This window comes from Lissotriton helveticus, chromosome 6 (genome assembly GCF_964261635.1).
Source record: "Lissotriton helveticus chromosome 6, aLisHel1.1, whole genome shotgun sequence".
Taxonomy (NCBI): domain Eukaryota; kingdom Metazoa; phylum Chordata; class Amphibia; order Caudata; family Salamandridae; genus Lissotriton; species Lissotriton helveticus.
In genome coordinates this window covers 1,720,233,916-1,720,254,629 of record NC_136067.1, presented here as the reverse complement: position 1 = coordinate 1,720,254,629, position 20,714 = coordinate 1,720,233,916, and the positions used below count along the sequence as shown (strand labels likewise).

Genomic DNA, 20,714 nt, shown 5'->3' with positions numbered 1-20,714 from the left:
AAATACAAATCACATAAAAGTAAAACGTGCAAAGTGCTCTGCTTATTGTGCCTGTCACATGGGCACGGAAAGGCTGATCTCTGTTTCATGATGGGGAATCCTACTAAGTGATGGACAAGGCCAAGTCTCCTTGTTAAAACAAAGCGATGTGATGGTCTCGTAACTGATGTTAAATAGCCTTGAAAACCATCAATCCCTATATGCTGATGGTAAAGCTGATATTTGGGTTGCATCTCTACAGTTCTCAGCCTATTCTCCTTCTTATGGTACAAGAAAATATTCTTTATCTCCTGTTTAGCCAATCCCGTTACAACATTTGGATCTTCCAGGATCGACATATTGAATAAGTCTCTATATACCGTAGCTATATATTTAAGCCAGGGGATCTTTATATTTTTAATTTAATTTAAAAAATATTAATCCTTAATAATTGTTTTAGTAAATATGGTATCCTCCTTTGCCCATATTGACCTCCACAGTAGTAGGGGTCTAAGTGCAATCAGATCTGACAAATAGTTAAGCCCTACCTCACAATTAATCAATTCAGACGATGCTGAGGCAGGCAGACAGACATAAAAGTTTTTTAAAAAAGAATTCTCCTCTATTTGCATAACTTGGCTAGCCTGGTGACCCCAAACCCCTGCTCTGTATAATGCAATTGATGTGCATCTAGCTTTGTAAATATCGATCATATCTTTAATGGGGCGATCCCCCAGTTTAGATGCGTACCTAAAAACCCCATACACTTTTTGTCATTTTAGCCCGAACATTTGACAATTCAAGTAACAGAAAGTATCAATGTTCTGTATTTTCTTTCCGTCTATAAAAAAGGATTTCATATACCTTGGTTTGGGGCCACAGACCATTGTATAGGTTTTAGCCTTGTTAATCACCAGCTTTCTTCCATTAATAAAATTAGCAAACCCATCGATTAACCACTGAAGACCTATCAGGGTTCTGAATAAAAGCACTGCGTCGTCCGCGTACAGCAGAACTGGTACTTCCTGGCCCTCGGCTTGGGGGGCGTCCACCTGAATCGTTTTGAGGACTGAGTTGACTTAATTGATAAATAAGGTAAAAAGCAAAGGTGCTAGGACGCAACCCTGGCGGATACCACATTTTACTTTAAAATAAGGTGTACGGAGGAGGAGCTTGGCGGGCATCCGAGATGGCCGCGTGAGCACAGCGCTCCCCGGACCCCCGCCACTCCCGGCATGATATCCTGAACTTATCCTGACTTTTTACGAGGATTTGTGTAGAGGACACTGGGCTGATTGCCCTGGACTTTCTGGAATTCGATTTGGACCCGGGGTTCCGGAGTTACGTCCGTTCGAACTTTTGGGCTCCACTCTCGAGGTACGCCCGGGACTGGGTGAGGCTCAGTGGCCGTCTTGAAGTTGAACAACAACGGCAGGGGGATTCGACCTGTGGGTCCCCCTCTTAAGTTTCGGTTTCGTTTCTGCCTCAGACTGAGCCATCTGGCAGAGGAGCCTGTCCTGGGCTGCGTTCTGGACACGGAACGGCTGTCGGGCCTTTGGCTAGCTTATTCTCCTATCTGTTGGCCCTTCTGCTAGTGGCGCCCTAGCTGCGGTTCTTTGGTCCCGAGGCCCTACTTTCCTGTGGCCATTCCATCCAGCCTGGTTATTCACCTGGTGACGCAGTTCTGACATGGCGGGCAGAGGGGACCGAGAGACTCGGAAGACCAAGACGCCCCTGCGTGGGGGCCCGGTCCAGTCTAACGTGATGGACCGCTACACCCATTCCAAGGGGTCCCCCGGAACCGCCCTGCCCGGAGCCAGTAATGCTGATCTCTCTGTGGACGCGTCGACGGAGCCTTCTTTGCAGGACATCATGGGCGCCATTTCAGCTATGAAGGAGACGATAGGCCAACATTATGAAGCTTTGGCCCACAAAATCGACACCGTGGCCATTGATGTAAACTTGATTCGTGCTGACCTGTCGAAAACCAATGAGAAGGTGAAGTCACTGGATCTTAAGTCATCCAGTCTCACGGAGGACGTTTCGGAGATACAGACGGAGGTCGGCAACCTTCGCAGGGTGAACGACTTCATGACCCGGCGCTTGGATGACTTTGAGAACAGGGCACGTCGCTGTAATGTGCGCGTGGTCGGGGTTCCGGAGAATCCAGAACCCCACTCTGTTGATCTCCTTGTTGAGGACTTGATCCAGAACCACCTCACTCCGTCTGGTCTGACGAAGTTTTTCGCTGTGGAACGTGCCCATCGTGTTCCGGGGGGCAAGGGTAAACCAGGCGCCCCGCCGAGGCCTATTGTTGCGAAACTCTTCCATTATAGGGATCAGGACGCTATCCTGCAAGCATCGCGGGTGAAGGGCCCGGTGGCCTTTGAGAACGCCACGGTGAACTTCTATCCGGACTTTACTCAACAGGTCCAGAGACAGCGTATGGGCTTCCGTGATGTCAAGAAACGTCTCCGAGACATGGGGCTTCGCTACGCCATGCTTTTTCCGACCAGGCTGCGCGTTGAGTACAATGACCGAACTTTCTTCTTTGATCGGCCTGATTCTGTGAATGACTGGATGGACTCTCTGCCTGATCGATCTCCTGGGACTGAGTCCGCCGCCCACCCGGGTGGTGCTGAGGGTGGTGTGGAGAGCTGAACACTTCGCTTACACCTGGGCCCTCGAATAGAGTAACTTTTCAGGGAATTAATGCCTCAGTGCCTCTGCTGTTTGGGTATTCTCCTCCTTATCTGCCTTATTCGGGGTGGCGGGTGGGCCGGAGCCTTTCCTCCTCCGGGGTTCTTTTTGTAGAATGGGGGTTCTTGGGCGACAGGCACACTGCATGTTGGGATGGCTATTTAGCATTTTGCAGGGGTGCAGGGTGGGGGGTGTTTTCTTGATTGTTGGGGGGTGGGTGGTTGGGATGTTCGATGTTTTTGTGTTATGTTTTCAAGGCGAATCAATATGGCTTCTGCTCCTTCTTATGTCGTGCTCATTGCGGGGGGGTTTCGGGGTTGCTGTGTGGGATGGGGGGTAGCGGGTTGAGGCTTGTTTCGTGGAATGTTAACGGTCTGGGAGATCGCATTAAGCGGAGTGTGGTGTTAAAATGTCTACGCCATTTATCTCCCGATATTGTTTTCTTGCAGGAAACTCATTTGGTGGGCAATACTTGTCGTGCGATGAATAGGTGGGGGTATCGCCTTGCTGCACATTCGGGGTTTACCACGGGTTCCAGGGGGGTGGGTATCCTTGTTCGGGCTTCCCTCCCCCTAGCTATTGATGATGTGATCCTTGATGATCGGGGGCGTTATGCAGTCCTCGTGGGTCGCTATGAAGGTCGTACCCTCTCCTTGTTTACAGTTTATGTGCCCCCCGGCCTACAGACTTCTACCTTTGCCGATTTGGGCCGTGTGTTGTTGGACCTTCCTGATAGTACTCTTTTTCTTGCAGGAGATTTTAACTCTGTGATCTCCGGTCTGCAGGATCGCTACCCCCCTAGGGACACTCCTTTAGCTCAACAGTGGTTAGGTGGGTTTTTGGATACGTTTGGTTTGGTGGATTGCTGGAGGCTCCTGCATCCTACCCAGCTTCAACACACTTTCCATTCGGGGGCCCACGGGAGTCTGTCTAGACTGGATTATTTCCTGATGCCCGCGGCGCAGACGCCGGCGGTACGTGAGATCAGACACCTCCCCCGGGGCATCTCCGATCATTCTCCGCTCTGGCTTTATTTTGAGTTAGGGGTGGAGGCGGTGGGCCGAGTGGCTCCGATTAACCCCTGGTATATTGCCTCCCCTGAGACCCGAAACCTTTTGACTAAGTCTTTAGATGCTTACTTTTGGACAACGAGGGGTCGGTTTCCTCGGCGGTATCCCTGTGGGAGGCCTTTAAAACAGTGATTCGTGGGCAGGCCCTTTCTCTAATTGCTGAATCCAAGAAGACTAGGAATCGGGAGGTGGTGGACCTTGAGATGGAGATTGCTGAGAGGGAGGCCGACTTAGAGTCTGAGATCACCTCTGATAAACTCCACGCCCTGGGTCTGAAGCAATTTGCTTATAAATCCTTGGTCACAGATGCGGCTAGACTGATGTTCAGGGAACAGCAGGGTCGTTTGTATGATGTGGGGGACAAAGCGGGTAAATTGTTGGCCTGGTTGGACAAGAAAGAGAGAGCGAATCGTGTAGTGCCTGTGATTCAGTCGTCGACTGGTGTCGGAGTGACAGACCCGGTTGGAATAGTTGAATGTTTTGCTGAGTATTTTCGTGTGGTATATACCCCTGTGTCTGAACGAGATGTGGCAGACTCTCGCCTTTTGTTGCGAGACATAGCTTTGCCCAGTGTTTCCGATCTGGACCGTATCTCGTTGGAGTCCCCTTTTACGACTGATGAAATAGCGACTGCCATTCGTTCGCTCCGTTCGGGCAAGGCCTTGGGCCCGAATGGGTTGCCAATTGAGCTGTACAAGCTACGCCCTGACAGGGTAGCGCCCTATCTCCGTGCCATGTTTTTGGAGTCCCGGGAACGGGGTATTCTCCCGTATGACCAGCGTCTTGCTACGATAGTCGTAATTCCCAAGGACGGGAAACCGCGGGACCTTTGTTCGTCTTATAGGCCCATTTCCCTGTTAAATGTTGAGCCTAAGGTCCTGGCTAAGCTCCTGGCGACCCGCCTGCTGACGGTCATTGGCGACTTGGTTCATCCGGATCAGTCCGGATTTATCCCGCATCGCAACACGGCTCTTAACCTACGTCGTCTTCACGGCGCGGTTGCGAGGGCGGGGCTTCTGACGGAGCCGGCCATTTTGGCCTCATTAGACGCCTCGATGGCTTTTGACACGGTTGAGTGGCCCTATCTTTGGGCAGCTCTCGAAAAATTTGGTTTTGGACCTGAATTTATTGGATGGGTGAAGTTGTTGTATGTGGAACCCTTGGCGCAAGTGGTGGTGAATGGTAGAGTTTCTGTCCCCTTTAGCCTTGGTAGAGGGACCCGTCAGGGTTGCCCCCTGTCTCCATTGCTTTTCGCGCTAGCCTTGGAACCGTTAGCTGCGTGGCTTCGATGGGAACCCTCCCTCAAAGGGATCCGCTGGTCACCGGACTTTGAGGACCGCGTTTCTCTCTACGCGGACGACATTCTTCTTTATTTGACATCCCCGCATAAATCTTTGAACGTCTTATTTGATGTTCTTACTTCGTTCGGTGCTAACTCGGGCCTTGTTATTAATTGGGCTAAGTCCTGTGTGTATGTTCTCTCGGGTGTGTTGCCCTCTTTGCCGGCCAGATTCCCTATCCAGGTGGTCCAGTCTGGCTTCAAGTATTTAGGGATTTTTATTACCCGGGATTCCTCTCTCCGGTATGAGCGTAATCTCCTCCCCCCGCTTCTTAGATTGCGACTGGATGTGGCCCGTTGGCGTAAGCTGCCCCTGTCTCCTCTGGGTAGGGCTGCTCTCTTTAAAATGATGTCTTTGCCGCGGTTCCTTTACGCCCTACAGAACTCTTTCGACGATGTTCCTGCTACGTACTTCAGAGAAATCGAGAGTCTGCAAAGACAATTGATATGGGATGGGCGTCCACGTATAGCCCTTGCGAAACTTACCATCCCTTGGTATGACGGGGGCATTGCACTCCCCGACATCAAGAGGTACTATTGGGCAGCCCAGCTATCGGCCATTAACCATGCGATGTACTCGCCGGGTCGTGATCCGGCGTTTGAGATGGATAAGCTCCAGTTGCCGGGAGGGGACTTTAATAGAGCGCTATATTCCAGATCGGCCGGGCGCCATCTTGTGGGCCCGACCAGGGCAGCGGTCAACGTATGGCGTGCAGCGAATGTGAGTTTGGGATGGGAGAATCGGCTGACGCTGGCGACTCCGCATTATGCTTCTGAACGTTTGGGATGTCTTTGGTCTTCTAAGGGCTTTGACTGCTGGGATGTGATTGGGATTTGTAAAGTGGGTGACGTTTGTGTGAATGGTTGCGTGAAATCATTCCAGGCCCTTAAGACAGAATACGACTTGAGTGATAGAGAGTTTTTCCGGTATCTGCAGGTCCGACATGCCTTGGCCTCGGTTCTGACTCCTGATGTGGTTCTGCCCGAGTCTTCCCCCCTTGAAGATCGTATACTAGATGGACACTTGCCCGACAGCACCATCTCTCTCATCTACAAGAAGCTGATTCATAATCGCGCTGATTTGTTGGTCCGACTCCGAGAGATGTGGGTAAGTGATGGATTGGAACTAGATGACGAGGACTGGCAGTCGGCACTCTCCTCCCCGAAGGAGGTCGCCGTTCCCGCCCGTCTTCGTTTGGTGCAACTTAAGATCCTCCACCGGGTGTATGTGACTGGTCCGCGTCTGGTCGTGATGGGTTTTTCCCCGGATGGTTTGTGTAAGCGTGGCTGTGGGATGAGCGCTACCTTTCTGCACATACTTTGGGAGTGTCCTGTGGTGGCAGCTTATTGGGTAGATGTGCTTGCGTTGATGACTGAGGTGACTGGTGTTGACCTGCGGCCTGAGGCCCGTCGATGTCTGCTGAATGTGTGGGAACCTTCCGATTACTCTGTGGCCCAGACTAGATGGGCGACCCTGGGTTACATGGTCGCGAAGCGTGACATTGCGCAACTTTGGGGCGCATCCCGACCTCCTGATGTTTCAGTATGGGAGGACAACATGGACTGGTCCATGTTCCGTGAGAAGACAGTCTACGTGGCTAGGGGCAGGCCGGGGGCGTGGGCGAAAATTTGGGATCAATGGAATGCATACCGTGGAGAAATCTGTACCCCTCCCTTGATTGCCACCTCCGATGTTACCCTGTCTCCTTAGGCTGACGTTCCCGAAATCTCTCGTTCTGTTCTAGGATTTTCCTGTCCTCCCTGCTCCCCCCCCCCCATCACGGCCTTCCCGACTCTCATTGATGTATTTCTGTTCTCCTGTTTCGTGACCTCCCCCTCTGCTATTTGGGCTGACTTGGCTATTGCACTCGCCTTATGTTTGTGTTGGTTATTTTCAATTTTTATAGAAAATTGTTGTATCCTGTTCTAAGTTTTTGAGCAATTTCGTTCTACGATTTGGCCTGACCTAGGAAATTATTGCTTATTTCATGTGTCGTATTATGCGACTTAGCGGCCAGCCCGTGTGGTTGTGGGCCCATCTATGTAATTTTATGTGATTGCTCAATAAAAGTTTTTAACCAAAAAAAATAAATAAATAAATAAAATAAGGTGTACACTCCCCCCTTTGGCCATACCGTACTCTGGTCATTAGTTTCTCATATAGCTGAGCTAAAAAGTAAATAATGGGCTCGGGGGCTCCTAGATTAAGTAGAACTTGCCAAAGTATATTGTGGTCCACAAGGTCAAAGGCACTGCTAAGATCAGCGGAACATAAAAAAAGCCTTCCTTGTTTAGCATAAGTATATTTACAAATTAAAAGTTCCAAATTAATACATTGTTCAATCCTGCCCAGCCCCTTTCTAAAATCATATTGTGCCTGTGTCAATATCCCATTTTCTGCAACCCACTCTTCCAGTCTTACTAATAAAACCGTACTCATGACCTTAACAGAGGAGTCCAATAGAGAAATCGGCCTGTAATACTTGGCTTCTAATTTTTTCCCCTTTTAAAAAATGGGTATAATAATGGATTCACTCCAAGTAGTAGGGGCTACTTCAGTTACTGCCGCATTAAAAACCCTGGTAAGGATTGGGCCCCACAAGTCCAACACAGTTTTAAATATATCTATGGGTACCCCATCCGGGCCCTGTGCTTTACCCCCTTTATTACTTCTAATAATACCCAACTCTACCTTGTCTAGAGTGATGTTTAGCGGGATAACTGGCCATTTACTTAGATTAGAAGGGACCACGGGGTTACAATCGCATGGATTAAAAATGGTAAAGAAATATTCCACCCCTTCCTCACTGCTGACGTGGCATAAAAGTTCTGAGTAAGTATAATTTTTTAGACATGTCGAATTGACTGTTTCCCAGAACAATCTATTATTAGAAGTATCTGCGGCAAGTACAAGGTTATCCCACGCCTCCTCTTGGAGTTCCCTCTTCCTCTGTTTTAAATTTAGATTATATTCTAGTCTTAATTTGTGAATTAACACCTTATCCCTAGGTCTACCAGACAGTGCTCGTTTCAGCTGGTTCAGTGAATTGGTAGAGGAGTGATTGAACCCCAGCCCATATTCCGCAAATATTTCGTATGTGAGGATGCAGTAAATATTTTGTTAATAGTGTCATTAATTTTGCAGAAATCACTTAGTTTAGAAATCAAGGTTGAACCAGACAAGATACTATCATAGATCTCAGTGCCACATTCTAAAATGATATGTTTAAGTATTTTAGATGAATTAACACCATTCCACCTTATTCTTGTGCCATTTGATCTGCATGGGGCAATATTATGAATAACCGTTTGTTCAATTGGTCTTTTGTTCCCCCACACACATAATGGCAGAATAATACAGTTATGGTTACTCAATAACATTTCATCAATCCATGGGGTAGAACTTAAATGCACAATATTAGCAGAGACTATTACATGGTCGATAATATTAGTTGTGTTTCTTCCTATAAAGGTTGGTATTTCCTTCCCAAATCCATCCTGCGCACATTGCATGACCTCAATGTCAAATTTAGCCAAGACGGTGTTTAAGGAATCTCCGTAGCTGTTATTCGGGAAATGGATACAGAAGTCCCCTTCATTGCTACTAAACACACAGACTTTGGTCTTGGTAAGAGTACAGAATGGGATGTTAAAATATCTGACCCAGATGATAGCAACATTTTTATTATCTGCCATGGTCAAATTATCTACCTCTGTCTCTAATTCAGTGACTATTTTATGACGGGTAGAATCAAATATGTTGCTATAACCATTTATCAATAAGACATCCCAACCATCTTTATGGTATAACCACAATATATCTGAGTGGTGCCCTAATTAATAACCTTTTAGATTTTTCGAGGCAGAGTATTTTTCAAAAGGATTAATAACCCACCGTTTGCTCTTCCGGACGTGGAGGGGATTGCAGGTATATTATAAGAGGCAAATCCTTAAAGATGTACATGATCGGTACTCCTCGTTTCCTGTAGGCAGATTATATCATGTTTATTAAAAAAGTCCATCCAACCCAGCGCATCCTTTTTATTTGCCAGTCCCGCTATATTCCAGGTAGCAATAGTATAGCCACTGGCTAAGGAGATTCCTATAGTTTCAGTGGGTTGGTCATTTGTTAAATTACTGTCCACTCCCGGTCCAAGGCGGGGGCAGTATCAGTGGTTTGGTGGCCTCTTCTATTACTTGCCCTTTATCTCCGAGTGGGTGCCCCCCTATACTGGCGTCTGACTCCTTGTTTAAAGTGTTTAATGCGTGCAGATTTGTGTCCCTAGATAGAACCTCAGGAATATTTAGATTGGGCACAGACATAATCGTGTTACATTCACAGTCTACAGACAGTTCAACGGCCGTCGACCCGTTTCCTCCAGATTTCCCAACGGGTAGACCGACGGTATCAAGTATCAAGTGAAGTAAGTGGTAACATTTTGTTAAATGTGAGTAGTCCATAATACGACTGAGGCAACAGAACTGGATTAATTCTGCATAGCTCCCATTCCCCTTCCTTATTGAGTGTAGGCCTTAAATGTCTATAAAAGAACCCTAAAGGCAGAAGTGATACATTGGAAACACTATGCGGAGATGTAGCAGCTCTTTCCAAAGAGGTCCTGGCCCAGTTAGAGTTCCTAAAATTAATGATTACACAGTCCCCATGCAGTGATTTCCTTAAGGGCCCGATCCAGTACACTCTTCTCGTCAAGAGTAGCTCTTCTCTATAACGGCCCAGGGTGGTACTCTGGTGGCAGGTCTCCTCTGCTATAGACCGCTTTCTCTGACTACTTCGGCCTCTCAGTTATTGGTCGATTTGATCTATGACCTTTCAAACTTCCATGCTAGATTTATAGTGTTGGGCGACTTCAATCTTTGGCCCTCTGGCCCTCAAGATTTGGCCTATAGAGAACTCTGCCAAGCGTGCAGCAATGTACAACTTGTGCAACTTGTGCTTTCACCCACTCACGTTAAGGGCACACTTTGGATTTAGTATTTGCTGACAAGGAGCTGGTTGCAATTAAAGAGGTCGTGGATCAATGCTGGACTGATCACGCACTGATTCTCATGTCTATCTCTCTGCCTGGAGGTCCGTTAAATATAAATGGCCCGGGCAGGACCAAGTTTAGCAGGCAATGGTCCCGTTTTGTGAGGGAATCGAGCCTACCTACATTACTGTCTAGAGCCTTTACTGTGGAGGACAGTGTAGACAAGAGCTATGCCGCCCTCTGCCAGCAGATCTTGACATCACTAGATGAACTTGCCCCCTTACGGAGGGTGAGGGACAAACCTATGAGAGCCAATGCCTGGTTTACCAGCGACCTTAGCCAGCAGAAACTTCGCTGTAAACAGGCGGAGCGTGCCTGGAGGAGAGGATATAGGGAGTCGGATAGGGCAGCGTATAAAGAGGCCCTGCAGGAATACAAAGCCCAGCTAAGGAAGGCCAAAGCAAAGTTTCTGGAAGACACCTTGGCTAAGGCTTCCAATAAGTCGCAGACCCTTTTTAAGCTAGTTAATAATCTAGCTAACTCGGCCTGTGCAGTACCAGCTATTCCGGCCTCTCAGGAACTGCAATTCCCTGGCCTCTGCGTTTGAGGAGAAAATCAGGACAATTCTGAATGGACTCTTGGCCTCTGGTCAGTCCGAGGCGACATTGCCTTACTCCTCAGAATCCCCCTATTATCTGGGCTCGGAGCAGGACGACGATAGGGAAGAGCTTCCTCAGTTGTCCTGTTTTCCTATCCCCCCTTGGAGGAATTCTGCGTTCTGGCCAACAACGTCTCCTCAGGTTCACCACTTGATCCAATGCCACATAAGATCTGGAAGTCATTCCAAGCCGAGCTGTTTCTCCCGCTTTATACCATCTGCTGTCAGTCGTTGACTACAGCGTCAGTCCCAGACAGTTGGAAGCTGGCAATAGTAACACCTTTGCTAAAAAAGGCTTCTCTGGACCCTCTATGTCCGGCCAATTATAGGCCCATTTCGCTTTTACCATTACCGATAAAAATCATAGAGAAGTTGGTCACAAGAGCTTTATCCAACTTCCTTGAAACCAACTCTTGTCTGGATGTAGCCCAATTTGGCTTTAGGCCGGCCCACGGTACTGAGACCGCTTTGGTCACCGTGTTGGATGATCTACGAATGCGTGTCGACAGGGGTAAGTCAGCATTTTTAGTGCTGCTCGACATGTCGGCCGCGTTCGACACGGTGGACCATACAGTTCTACTGGGCCGCCTTCGGAGTGCGGGAGTAACTGGCCAGGCTTTAAGCTGGTTAACATCTTATCTCTGCAATAGACAGCAAGCTGTGGCGCTACCACCGTTTCGATCAGCCACACGACAGGTGAATCAGGGTGTACCCCAGGGGTCAGCGATCAGTCCGATCCTTTTTAATATATATCTTCGACCCCTAGTAAGTCTAATAAAATCATTTGGCATATCAGTCATCAATTATGCCGATGACACCCAACTGATTTTTTCATTTGAGGGTAATGAGACAGTGTCGAGGGACACCTTTCACCAATGCATGTCGCAACAGCAGAATGGCTGCGAGTTAACTCGCTTCAATTTAACGGGTCAAAAACTGAGGTTCTCCACTGCTCCTTGGATCGACTCCCCCGCCCGTTGCCAGATGACTTTTGGCCAGCATCTACTTTGGGCACGGTGACTGCCGCAGAATCGGCTCGCAATTTAGGGGTCTTGTTTGAGCCTAGCCTGAAGCTCGATGCCTCTGTTAACAGGACTGCGGCGACTTGTATGGGCTTGCGTCGAGCCCTACGAAAAATCTTGCCGTTACTTCCCTTAGGAACCAGAGCAGAAGTGGTGCGTAGTTCCATTCTCAGTAGGTTAGACTACTGCAACGCACTGCTTCTGGGAGCTCCTAAGATCCTGATTTTAAAGCTGCAGAGGATTCAGAACATGGCAGCCAAATTGGCTTTATCTCGCCCACGTTCTGCATCCTCTTCTGCAGCACTATCTGATCTCCACTGGCTACCTGTCCAGCAGCGGATTGCTTTTAAGGCCTTATGCCTTGTTTTTAGGGCTTTGCATGGACTGGGACCAATGCTGCTCCAAAACCTCTTCTCCTGGTATCAAGCTGCCAGACCCTTGAGATCTTCCTCAGCGTTCCTGGTGACGGTTCCCAGGATCAACAGAGTGAGGATGGGCGGTCGAGCCTTCAGCTTCACGGCCGCCACATTATGGAACACCCTACCTCTGGCGCTGAGGAGTAGGCAAGATCTGACCTCTTTCAAGAGGGATCTCAAGACCCACCTCTTTCCAAGAGCAATGTAGTGTATTTCATCCGATGGAATGATATGGTCTCAGCGCCAGGATACCCTTTGGGTGACAGTCGCGCTTAACAAGTACTCATACATACATACACACATGATTCGCAGGGAAACCGCAATTTTGTTTGATCCAATACACTACTTTGTTCTTTAAATGGTTTCCTTTTTGCCAGGCTCTAATTGGGGTACATTCACCAAAAGTGCCACATAAGGGCAGCATTCGGGTGGAAGATTGATCGACATACGTGTACTTTCCTCCAATTCTGCGATCTCCCTTAGCGTGATAGGGGTTTTAGTTGTGTCTATACGTGCATTTATTATGGGGTGTCTGGGGCCTATTGGGATGTTATTGGCACCAGTTTTAGATGCTGAAGGGTTAGGATCTCGGTCCTCAGATTCCTTATTATTCGTATAAGTGGTGTTAGGTCGTAGCAATATTTATACCTTGCTTAGTGAGCTCATATTGACCCACCTGGGACCCATTCCCAATTTACGGAGGGTCTTTACTAATATGTCTGATCATGTTGCTCAGTTCATCAACTTCTCTATTAAGTGTATCTAGTTTATCATATAGAGGTTTAATAGTTACTTCTAATTTTTGTGTTAAAAGTGTTACAAGGTAATGAGTTTGCTCATCAGACAAATACCCTGGGTCAGAGGGTTTCTCCAATGGTTTACCAACAGTTTTAACTGGAGGCCCTTTTTTATTTTTATTAGCAGTCCCTACTTTTGATTGGCTTTTCCTACAACTCCTTTTCTTTTTTGGTGTAGATGGGTCGCTATGGGATTGAACTAATAGAGCCTCAGGTGATATAGATTGATCTGGAACTTAATCAGGGATCGCAGTATAAACATTGCTTAGGGCCAGGTCTTCATCTCGCCCGGCTACTTCTCCTATCACCATACCTACACCTAATGATAGGCGGCGCTACGCCCTATCTATTTCTACCTTAATGGCACTTACCGCCCTCTCTAAATAGGAATCAATAGTAGAACGAGAGGGGTCATCAGGTTTAGGGTTTTTAGTTATTTTTTTTACAATTTTGTTTCGACATCATAAATGGACATATATAGTCGGACAAATTCAACAGGCTAAGGTCTAGTTGGTTTTCGACACTACACAAAGTTGCTATATACCCAACCACATTAAACAATTTATCAACAAGTTAAAATCTAAAGTGCTAAGCGATATATATAGACAAAGTGCAGGGTGCAAACACTTGGACCAAAGGCCCAGGATCAAATAAAAATACTATTAGTAAAAAGACTGAAGGTGCTTAGGTGCTAAGGAATGCAAAATATGCAAGGTTCAGGTAATGGGCCCACAGGGCCGGGAAAACTGAAGGGCTGGGCACGATTTATACACAATTAAGATACCTACAATAGGACCTATAAAGGAGACCGATCAACTAGTGCTAATCAAGACACAATCTTGTGAAAGAGGACGATCCCATTGCCGCTTTGAGGAGGTAATGTATAATGATCGTCTCACCGTCTTAAAGTACCCTGGAATAGTGGGTGGTAATAATTAGGCCGTCACTTGGTTAGTTCTGGGAATTGTTTCCAAACCGTGTCCGATTCCATGGTCAGAATAGAGCCTCCCGGGTACAGTTTCCTGAGGTGAAATGGGGTGGCCCTGCCCTTCCACGTTCGGGCGCGGACGTGCGCAGACTGGCCCGCGCGCCTCCCGCGCTGTGGGAGAGCCTCGGTGGTTTTGAGGGCCTTTGGCGCCCTCCGGTGACGTGCTACACCTGCGCCGAGCGGGGCTCTCTGGATATTGGAGGCCGGCTTAGTCCGTGTCCTCCGCCTGGCTGTCTCCCCCCACAGCAGCAAAGTGGCACAAGCAGCGGGGCTCCAAAGCCATTCCCCTCACGGCAGAAAAGGAGCGGGAAGAAGAACAGCAGGCCGTTCCCCTCACGGCTACTGGTAAAAGAATGGCGCGTCCCGCTCACTCAATCTTGCCTTAGACATGAGCAAATGTAAGTTCATGCCCTGGGTGGCAAACCACACGTAAGTGGTAGGGAACACCTGTGTTTTTCTATTGTGACAAACTTCGGAGGTGTGCAATACTGGTAGCATTCCCCGAATTATAGATGCACTTTTTTCTATGTAGAACTCCACCATTTCGGATTCATTATTTGAAGTTGTGAAATTTATGTTGAGAATGAGTTGTGTTTACGCACCTAAGCTCATGTTCTCTGCACATCACCTTTGTGTGAATTGAGCCCTAGCAACATAAATAGAATTGACTAAAAAGTTCCCGGTGAACTGACATATTTGTAGTAAAATACGAAATACACTAATATATTTCTTTAGGAGACTGACATGTTGATTGTCAACTCGTTTTGCCAGGTGGCATTACTACGATAGGCATTCTCTGTGCAGTAATTGCTTTCATCTTCTCTTATCCATTAAAAATCTTGTGATGAATGGTTTTGTAGACTTTAATTTAACTAACAGGCACTTGCAATCTTATTTTGCATTATCAAGCACATCTCTATTTGGAAAGGCACAATGAAGATATTCAGGCCTTGTTTATTAATCTAATGTTTAAGTGCATTTGCACAAGCTACAAATGTACAATGTGATAGGTCAGAATGAAGGTAATTGTAGAATGTGAGATTTAGAGGATTGTGTTTTGCGGGTATTAATCGACTCTGACAGACAGTTTTACCGTCACTGGCTAAATAAGATGTTAATTTTGCTTCTACTCCCAATTCGGATGATGAGACTAATTAGGTTGTAGAGTAGTGTCTGGTTTGCTAAAGACATCTTGGGGACATTCAGAAAGCTGACCTAGGAATGCATTCCGCCCAATGCTTGCCGTTGGTTTTGTGGTTTGAAACTCACATTTTCTGGCTTTCTATTTGCTATCTTAATTTGCTTTAGGCTGTCCAGCTTGAGTTTGTCCCTCCCATTGCCCAAACCTTGTTTACTGTTTTCTTCCACAAATTCACTTTCTATAAACACGACTTCAAATCTTGTTCTTATCTTGTCACATTTTCTGTGCATTTAAAGATAGAGTTTACTTTTATTTCTCCGACTTCAAAGTTGTGGTAAATATTTTAGTAATTTACCTTGATCGGAATTTCTATAATATCAATAAGGTCAAGCATGAAGAGCAGAGTCCGTGGTGGTTAGAATTCAGGGGTCTTTATTCAGTAACTCGAGTTAAGGGAGAGCTCCGTCACCTAAGGAGGCTCAGGAATAGTCTCTGCTTTAATCCTCACAAGTACAACCTTTATACATTTCTGGTCACAAAAAAAGAGGAAGGAGCTTCCCTTGGGCAAATTTCAGTTACTGTGTTGTAATCATACAGAAGTCATGGCAGAAGCGACGTGACTGTGTTGTAATCGTACGGAAGTCACGGCAGAAGCAGCGTGTTGGGAAATAACCCTAGGCTGGTTCCTTAGATAAGGAAAAAAAAAACGGTCGTGACAGGATGTCTGGTGTCGTGTCTTGGCAAACAGGAGCTTATTTCTCAGAATCGGCTTGACCATGAGAATGTGTGGTTGCAGTTTAGAGGAAGAAATGTGCTGTGTGCAATCTTACGTTTATGTGTCCGGGTTTTCTAGTTACCATCATGATGAGCTCGGGACGTGAAAGAGAGGGTGTATAATGGGACATAAATAACGAAAATTATCCACTTTCCACATTCCCTCCTTGTCCCATAATATACCCTTTTAAAATTATCTTCTTTAATCTACCTCTATGTTCATTAGGTTGTCTACTTGTTCCTGCAACATGTTCCTTTCCTTCTCTTTCTTTTTAGTTTGGGGTCTGGGAATACAGGCAGTGATACAGAAACTACAGAGTGCTGGGCCACACTGAATACAATGGCAACAAGTGAAGAGAACGGCTAGAGCAAGGCCTATGATTGTAAGTGCCTTCCATCCCCATGAGGACAGGAGGCCCCAGAGCCATCCCCTCAGGGACCAGGCATCAGTGTCTGTATCTAGTTTTCTGGAAAGTACGTGAAGGCGGGAAATAGCGGAATACACCGAGGGTGCATTATCTGGAATATATATACAACAGCTGGACCCGATCAATTCACATACGCCACTACGGTCGGCCAATATTATGTCTAGAACCATGCGGTTCTGTAACGTCATGAGTCTGTCGGCAGCCATGGCTCCCTGGACTACACGAGTCAGTTGCCTTATGTGGCGGCTGTTGATCATGGGCCCCAGAAAGGGATGATACCTTTAAAAAAATTGCCAGCCTCTTGGTCCGCTGTATCTTCAGCATCTATGGCCCCCCTTCGCCGTCTATTAATTACGGTCAGGGGGTCATTTAGATGATAATCTGCTGGGGCTGTGTAGGTAGGGGGGAGGAGAAATGCTATGTAGCATTTCCCGGACCAGCCTTCGGGTAACTAAGTACGTGCGTGAGGTCCACAGATGAAATAGGTGTTCGGGGCAGTGGCCATCGTTGGGAAATTTAGGTCAGGTAGGGTGTATGTCTTATTACACTCACTTTCTCCCATTTTCTGACCCTTGCCCTTTCCTCTTACACAGAATAGGCCCTTATGGGGCACTGCCCATCCTCCCTGTTCTGTCTGTCTCTTTTGGACCGAAAATGTTTCCCTAAAGGAGGTAGTGTCGTTAAAAAGGGAATATCTGGTATTTTCATTATTATCTGCCCGTCCCCATGTCGCGGTGAAATTCACCATCTTTTCAACAGCTCGTACTGTCTTTGTTTTTATCTCGTTCCATGTACTAGTGTTCTTGGTCTTGGTCTCAGGAATGTTTCTAACAGAAGCGGAGAATATCATAGAAAATGCATAGGTAGATCCAGCATAGCCAAAAGGGAGAGGGATAAAAGGCATTCCCCCATGTACGGAATGTGGCATTAAACCACAGACCCAACAGTTGGTTTTGTTAATAACCATTTGGTGTTGGTGGAGTGTGGAGATGAATGTGTCATTGAAAAATTATTTTCTTCTATTTTCGAGATGTGGAGGGAGATCTACATGTGAATGCATAGCTGTGTTGTTCAAAAGCGTAGGGGAAGATGGTGGGAAAGCTAGATGAAGGAACCAACCTAGGCAAGCCGTGATACAAAAAATAAAAATCATCACAGATAAAAAGATCGAAACTCTGTTATGCAATAATTTTACGCATTTAAATAGATTCTCCTTGTTTGGCTGCTAGTCTGAGTCAATTATGCATACGTGACCGGACACTTCCCAGCAACCGCTTCACCAAAACTACGTCTTGGACTTAATTAGCTGCCGGTAGGTCGAGGTCAGATGCAATGTCTCTAGCTTGTTTCTGATGGGATCGCAGCCGCGATCTATATTCCTCTTGAGGGGAAATTTCAGGAAGGGGTGAAATAGAGTCTGTTGTTTCAGTGTCTATATTCTCGGAACCAGCGACAAAGTCAGTAGGTGTTGGTCTGAAGAATTTCTTGCAGTGGCTGGCGTGAAGCCACCCTTTTCTTCCTTCCACCTTGACTGCAGTCCTCGTCGTGAGTAGCACCAACTTGGGAGACGTCCACCTTCTTTCCAGGGGCCTGGCGCGATCAAAATTCCTCACAAGGATCCAATCCCCAGGCTGAATGGCGTGTTCCTCAGGCGTTGTTTTGTCTGGAAAGGCTGCAGCTACCTGTGAACGACAAGAGCGTAGTGCAGACATCAAGGAAGCTAGGTAATCTGTCAGAACATTAGAATCAATATCAGTTAACTTTCTAGGGGATGGGACGCCCCAGATATTCGGAGGCCTCCCATATGTGACTTCGTAGGGAGACAGACCCGTCCGGGAATGTGCTACCATTCGCATGTAGAAGAGAGCAACCGGAAGAGCTGTAACCCAGTCTATTTGTTTGTCAGCACATATTTTAGCTAGTTTGGTCTTCAGAGTCTGATTATGCCGTTCGACTAGGCCTGCTGGCTGGGGGTGTCGAACACAGTGGAATCTCCAGGTGTATCCTAACAATAAGGAGACAGCCTCCATTAGTTTGGAGGAGAATGGCTGTCCATTGTCAGAGTATATGACTCTTGGCAACCCATATCGAGGGAAAAATTCCCTCACCAATTGTTTAGCTGTTACCTGGGCACCATAGTTCTGCAACAGGGTATGCTTCAGTCCATCGGGTTAAGGTACAGACTACTACGAGGACATACTTGTGTCCCCGACATCTTTCCATTTGTATGTAGTCCATTTGGAGGACTTCAAAGGGGTAATTTGGAGGGTGGAACCCTCCTTGTTCAACCAAGACACTTTTCCCTGACTTGAACTGACAGCAAATCATACAGGTTCGTACTTTTTGTTTGGCCGATGAGCGCAGATGTTTGTTATGCCATACCATATTTAGACTATCCAACATCCCTTTTTCTCCGAGATGTGCAGGACCGTGGGCAGTTTCTATGATTACAGGAACCATTATGTCAGGGAGGAACCATTTGGATCTATCTTTTGTTACCCAGCCCTGATCTGTGTTGGAACCTCCCTCTTCTTCCCATTTTCTCTTTTCAGTCTCTGTAGCTTGGTTTTGGATGTCTATTACATCTTTGGTAGGATTGATAACTGGAAAAACAGTCTTAATGGTAGTTTCAGTATTCAGTGTTCCCGTCTGAGCAGCGCGTTTCGCTGTGGCGTCTGCCAGAGCATTACCTCTGGTGACAGAGTCCAGGACTTTTGTGTGTGCTTTGCATTTCAGTATGGCTACTTCTGCAGGCCTGTGTATTGAATCTAGTAGCTGAAGAATAAGATCCCCATGCTGTATCTTGGTTCCATGGGAGGTCAGAAAACCTCTTTCCTTCCACAAAATTCCAAAATTGCGGACTACCCCGAACGCGTATTGCGAATTGGTGTAGATGTTAACCCGTTTGGCTGTTGACCACTCGCATGCTTGTGTAAGAGCTATGAGTTCTGCTGCTTGGGCTGAATGTCTGAGTATTCTAGCTGCCTGGAGGCCTGTATTTTCTGTAGTGACAGCATAAGCTGCTGAGAGTTTGCCTGTTTGGAGGCGCATACAGGAACCATCTACGAACAGTGTGTGTTCTGGTGCACTTAAGGGTACATCTACAAGATCAGACCGGGGCTTTGTGACTAGTTTGACTATCTCTAAGCAGTCGTGGGTTTGGTTGTCTACTGGAACAGTGGGCAGCAGCGTAGCTGGGTTGAGGATATTGCATTGTTTGATGATAATGTGGGGTTGGAATAATGTGACTTCATAACCTGTGAGACGAGCTATGGTCAAGTATTGTGTCTGTGTCCTATTCAAAAGTAATTTACTGCATGTGGGACTTGCACTTCAAGAGGATGTCCTAGCACAATGGAGTCACTTTGTCGAATTGCCAGAGCCGTAGCTGCAACGGATTTTAAGCAGGCAGGCAAGCCTTGTGCAACAGGGTCAAGAGTATTTGGAAAAATAAGCACAGGGACGATGTTTATTAGCCTGTGTTTCTGTGAGCACTGATAAGGATGTACCTTCCCGTTCCGTGACGAAGAGGACAAAAGGTTTTCCATAATCTGGTGTAGCTAGGACAGGTGCAGAACATAATGCTTGTTTAAGAGTGTCAAAAGCATAGGTATGATCAGGTGTCCATGGCAATGGAGAAGAGGTGGCAAAATCGGAGGTCGTTAATTGTATCAGGGGTTTGGCCAAATAGGCGTACTGGGGAATCCACTGCCTACAATAGGAAGTGAGGCCAATAAAGGCACAGACTTCTTTCTGTGTCTTAGGGACAGGAATGTTAAAAATGAGTTGGATTCTTTCAGGTGTGAATGCCCTACCCTCCTTTGACTGCAGGTGTCCTAAATATGCCACCTGCTGTAAACACAATTGCAATTTAGAGGGTGATACTTTGTGGCCATGTTGTGCAAGAAACATTAGGACAATTCGTGACGCTTGTTCGCATTCCTGTTCGGAACGTGCGGTGATCAGTAGATCATCGACATATTGTAGCAATGTCGTAGTGGAGGGCAGAACAATGTCGTCCAACTGTCTTTTAAGTGCTTGACTGTAGATACTGGGACTTTCTGTATACCCTTGAGTAGCTCTTGTGAAACAGAAACTACGACCTTGTAGTGAGAATCCGAATAGGTACTGACTGTCTGGATGAATGGGTATACTGAAGAAAGCGTTTTTAAGGTCAATGAAGGTGAAATGTGTTGCATCAGGATCTATAGCTGTTAGCAGAGTACTAATGTCTGAAACCACGGGGTATTGTGGTATCACACATTTATTGAGCTCACGTAAATCAACCACAAGTCTGTAAACTGGTGGTGCTCCGTCATCTGTTTTCCTGCGCACTGGTAGAACTGGGGAATTGCATATATTGGAAGGTACCTCTCTGACCACTCCTTTTTGTATCAAGTCATCGATAATCTGA

The 20,714-nt window shown here is 46.8% G+C and overlaps 2 protein-coding genes across 5 annotated transcripts in view; one reads left to right on the top strand and one right to left on the bottom strand.

Annotated features, from left to right (window-relative positions):
* FBXO48 (F-box protein 48) overlaps positions 1-14,015 on the bottom strand; it is a 116,254-nt gene extending 102,239 nt beyond the window's left edge. For both annotated transcript variants that reach the window (XM_078649590.1, XM_078649591.1), the window contains exon 1: positions 13,869-14,015. The gene's annotated coding sequence lies outside the window, so the exon portion shown is untranslated. The remainder of the gene's footprint in view (positions 1-13,868) is intronic.
* Positions 1-20,714, top strand: part of APLF (aprataxin and PNKP like factor) — a 791,103-nt gene that overhangs the window by 29,291 nt on the left and 741,098 nt on the right. The window contains exon 1 of one of the 3 annotated variants that reach the window (XM_078649587.1): positions 14,068-14,355. The exons of the other annotated variants lie outside the window; for them this stretch is intronic. The gene's annotated coding sequence lies outside the window, so the exon portion shown is untranslated. Of the gene's footprint in view, positions 1-14,067; positions 14,356-20,714 lie in introns of those variants that run through there. 3 annotated transcript variants of the gene reach the window in all.